The sequence below is a fragment of the Sardina pilchardus genome, chromosome 10 (assembly GCF_963854185.1).
Source record: "Sardina pilchardus chromosome 10, fSarPil1.1, whole genome shotgun sequence".
Classification (NCBI taxonomy): Eukaryota; Metazoa; Chordata; class Actinopteri; order Clupeiformes; family Clupeidae; genus Sardina; species Sardina pilchardus.
In genome coordinates this window covers 5,315,227-5,320,226 of record NC_085003.1, presented here as the reverse complement: position 1 = coordinate 5,320,226, position 5,000 = coordinate 5,315,227, and the positions used below count along the sequence as shown (strand labels likewise).

The 5,000-nt window shown below is 48.3% G+C and overlaps 1 protein-coding gene across 1 annotated transcript in view; it reads right to left on the bottom strand.

Moving 5' to 3' along the window:
- Positions 1 to 5,000, bottom strand: part of megf11 (multiple EGF-like-domains 11) — a 109,744-nt gene that overhangs the window by 42,349 nt on the left and 62,395 nt on the right. The gene's annotated exons all lie outside the window — the stretch shown is intronic.

The window sequence follows — 5,000 nt, the reverse complement described above, 5'->3', positions numbered from 1 at the left end:
GATAGGGAGAGAGGGAAAAAAGAGGAACAGAGAGAGGGAGAGAGGGGGAGAAGGAGATACGGGGATAAAGAGGGAAGAGAGGGGAAGAAGAGAAAGACAAAGAAAAGGAGAGGGAGGCTGGGGAGTGGGAAAGGGAAAGAGAGAGAAAGAGAGTGCGAAAAAAAAATCTCTTTGCTTTGCTAATATGTTCTCTCACTGTGACTGTGTGTGTATGTTGATGTCAGTGAGCCTGCTTGTCTGTCTCTCTCTGTCTCCCACTTTCCCTTTCATGCCCTGTCTGTCTGACTAGCTGTATCCTGCCTGTCTCTCTCTCTCTCTCTCTCTCTCTCTCTCTCTCTCTCTCTCTCTGTGTGTGCTGTTGCATTTCTGTCTCACTCTCAATTTGTCTCCATCTTGCTCTGTGCCTCAGTTCTGTGTCATTTCTGTCTGTCTGTCTGTCTTTCTCCTTAGCATTTCATTCTTACTCTCTCCGTCTGTCTCCAACCCTCCCTCCCTCTCTCCATCTCTCTCCCTCCCTCCCTCTCTCTCTCTTTCTCTCTCTCCCGACTGTCACTGCTCTTGAGTCTTGCTCATCTCCTATCCCCACGATTTCCACCCACATAAAACGCTTACATCTACGAATTAAATTTTTATCAATCATCTACTGTAATCTTTGTTCTCCAGAAGAAAAAGAGGAGATTGCTGCAAGAGTGCTAACAATGGCACTTCTTTTAGAGCAGTGACAGCCAGAAATGAGGGGTGTGTGTGTGTGTGTGTGTGTGTGTGTGTGTGTAGGACATGGAAAGGTGGGGTGGGGGTGGGGGGGTGGGGGGGGAGAAAAACACCTAGTTAGCCAGCCGTACCAGTGCACTCGTGGTGCTTGCGCGTATTTAGCCTGCTTGTGTAACACCGCCAATTTACTGGCCAGTGACCTTGTGGACCAAGGGGTCCCTCAACCACAGGTGACCACAGGGATTTGGAGGGATCCTCCGATGCCTTCCTGCCCGGCTTATGCTCTCATCCCCCCCAAAATGACACTGAGACCTGGACCCCGGCCTGGAGGGGATAAAGCCACTCTTCCGCGGGGGAGGACTAAATTGCACCTCCCGCGCCTCCGGGCTTAGTGACCGCGAGTTTGGGCTGGACGAGGAGCTCGAGCTTCTGCTCCCACAGAGCTCAGGGCAGGGGAAGGGGACGAGGGGAAATGGCCAAATGTTGACGTCATTGCTCCTGAAGGCAGAGCAGGACGGACAAAACCAAACCTGACAAAAACATGATCTAGCCGCGAACAAAATGAGAAACATGGATGCCTATTTTACTGAGTGGCTCTTTGGATGTATGAGACAGGGAATAAGACACATAGACCAGGGAAGTGTGTGTGTGTGTGTGTGTGTGTGTGTTAGTTCTGTTACTATCATCTATCCTGAGGGTGTCAGAGCTATCATTAGAGTCCGATTTACAACAGGCCATCATGAGACGCAGACGGCGGAGAACGCCGCCATTACGACCACCTCCAGTGCCCCATCCAATCTCATCTGGCCCGCCAGTCAGCTCTTTAAATGGCAGCCGCTCATTCGGGGCAAAAAGTAGGATAAGAACGAGCTTTTCGCTCCTTTTTGCTATAAACACACACTTCACCCCCCACTCCCACCACCGCCACCATCACCGCACCCCTTCCTCGGCCAACTGTTTAACGTCGGCAAGCAATTCCATTATCCGCCATTAACGAGGCCTGGCTTTTGTTTGGGCCATCAGAGAGAAGGGCTCGAGCGCGGCGAAAGTGCGCAGGCTCGACTCGACGCGCCCCGTTTTATGCCCGCTGCGCCGAGTCAAGCCCTGGCGCCTGCCAGCGCTGCCCTCGCTGTCTGTAATGGTGCTGGCAGAGCCTGGCTGTCTTTCTCCCATGCCCGCCTGTGCCACCCCCCCCCACCCACCCCTCAAGCACTCAGAGCAGGTGGAGAAAATTAAGACACAGCTCGTGCCTCCGCTTGGTCGCCAGTGCCAATCGTTTCACTGGCATGAGACGCCGCGCCATGCCTGCCAGGGTAGTGTTGGCACTCGAGTCAGTCGAGCTGTCTGTCTGTCTCACACTCTCCCTGCATCTCTCTCTCTCTCTCTCTCTCCTCTACCTCTCTTTTTCTTCTGCTATCTCTTCTCTCATACTCTCTATTTCCCTTTTTCCATTTGAATCTGTCTCGTTCTCCTCTGCTCTCTTTCCTCCTGTCTTTCTTTCTTTTTCACGCTCTCATTCTCCAATTCTACTGCTTTCCAGTACTTCCAATGTCTACTTCTCCTCATCTCTCCCTCTCTCTTTCTCTCTCTCTCTCTCTCTCACACACACACACACACACACACACACACACACTTACAAGGCCAGCTCTGATACTGAGCAGTCTGTTCAGTGTCTCTGGCCGTTCGTTTTTCTGTCCACCGCTTTTGCAGCTGAATGAAACTAACATGAGGCTTTATGAAGTGAGCCAGGCAGGAGGCAGAGACCCTGAGGAAGCCAAGAGACCTCCAAGGAGAAGGCAGAGGAAATCTCTCTCATCTAAAATGGAGAAAGCACTGATTTATTGACTAATACCACCTGCTGAATACACTTTTCGTGCTTTATTTCAAACGGTCTCGTCTCTCTCTCCCCCTCATTGGTTTTCATTCTCTCACTCGCGTATCTTTCTGCCGTTACTCTTCCTCTCTCCTCTCCACTCCACTCTCTCTGTATCTCACTCTCCTCTCCCTTTCCTTGCGTTCCCTCTTTCTTTATTTTCGCAGTCTCATCCCCTTCTCTCTCTCTCTTCGACTCTTCTGTCTCTCCACTCATCCTGCTCTCTCTCTCTCTCTCTCTCTCTGATTTCCTCTGTCTCATTCTGCTCACATATGCCCTCCATGCTAGTGGGCTTGGGCTGGAGTAGCTCAGATGCAGCCATCTGATTTGTAAAACACGATGCTCCATAACTGAGTGCTTTATTATTAATGGCCTGGAGAGCCATGTCCAGGGGAGACCACTCAGGCTCGGCCCCCAACACCCCTCCCCCCACCTCCCCGCATCTGGCTCCATCGCCGCCATCACCACCGCAGTGCGTGGGGCAGCCTCCCTCGCCCGCCAAGGGCTTCATCCAAGTCCAAGTCCAAACCTGCTGCTCAAGAGGCTTCATCAATTAGGGGACAAGCACTGGTCCCACCCAGCCAAAGAGTGTCATCTTGTTCCCAATCATGTTGTGTGTGTGTGTGTGTGTGTGTGTGTGTGTGTGTGTGTGTGTGTGTGTGTGTGTGTGTGTGTGTGTGTGTGTGTGAAAGAGAGAGTGTGTAAGTGATTAAGTGAGACTTTTATAGTGAGAACCAGAGTGAAAGGGTAAAACCTGCCAGTAACACTTACGGTAAGTGTACATGAATTACCATGAATTCATGCATTAGTTATATCATCCATGTATTACTTCATTCCTTAATATCTCATGACTCATCATATCAGGAATTGACATGAGTTCATTGTCTGTCATTTGTGACCTCGTACATGAACAGCACATCACCTAAAGCATTCTGATTTATTAGGCATGATCATGATTGTTTCTTTTTCTACCAAAAATGTGGTCATTGCTGCTCAAATTCTGATTTGAGCACGACTTTGCAGTTCTCTTAACAGGTCATTATTCACCACTTTAGTTGAGGGGCCATACACATGATTCATGAGCGATTAACCCTAAATTCATGTGATCATGATGATCAAGCATAAGAAATCATAATGATGCACCCATTGTACCAAAATGTCTTAGTTGATGTGTTGTTCGTGCATGAGGTCATGAATGAGAGACTATGAACTCCTGACGATTCATAAGGTATAAAGGAATGGAGTAAAGCATAAATCATGAATGAATTAATTAATCAATGCATAGATTCATGATAATTAATGCATGATTTCATGATAATTCATGTATCTTTAGCATAAAGTGTTACCAACCTGCCCATAAAGAAAAGTCGGCTACAAAAAGAGACAAAGGGTAGGATGCGTGAAAGGTACTATGAGAGAATAGGAGAGAGAGAGAGAGAGAGAGAGAGAGTTTTGAGAGAGAGAAAGAGTAGCAGTGAGAGGGACTGTGGGTGGAAAAAGATTGCAGTAGAAGAGGAAAAGAGCGAGTGCATCTCCCAGAAGGCACCTGTGTGATCATTTTCAAAAAGAAGTGCCTTTTCTTCTCTGACATCCACACACACACACCCATCTCACTGAGAACATGACACAATGACAGGATCTTTATAGACAGACTCGACGGACTCAGGTCTGTGATTCCACAAGAACAAAAAAATAGGCCTCCTTCTAACTCAACCACATCATGGTTGTGTGAGGCCGTCCTCTCTGCCCCCACTTGAAGCTGTTGCGTACTGCACCCTCCACTGAGCCACCATTTGCCGTGATTGCGTTGGATTTGTAAGGGAAACATATTGTTGTTCGCGGGCTGTTACATCTGGTCTCTCCTGTCCTGAATTTAGCCTGAACACACACACACACAGACAGACACGCGCGCGCGCACACACGCACGCACGCACGCACACACACACACACACACACACACACATATATACACACACATATACACACACACACACACACACACACCCCCACACACCCCCACACCACACACACACACACACACACACACACACACACACACACACACACACACACACACACACACACACACACACACACACACACACACACACACACACACACACACACCACCACCATTCATTCTACTCCCCACAGGGAACCCTTAATGCATTATGCATACCAGTGTGATTGATTAAGTGAGCATTTGGGAGACATGATTACACCTCTACAATGCATTATCACATGCCACCAACAGACATCAATGACTGATTTTAATTGATAAGGTGTTACCAGAGCTTGGGGATTATTATCATATCAAATATGCGGGATGATACTTTGATTGCGTAGAAGACAATTTATACTCCAGAACCATGATATCTTATGCTTTTTTTCAATAATTTAGCATGATTTGTTAAAC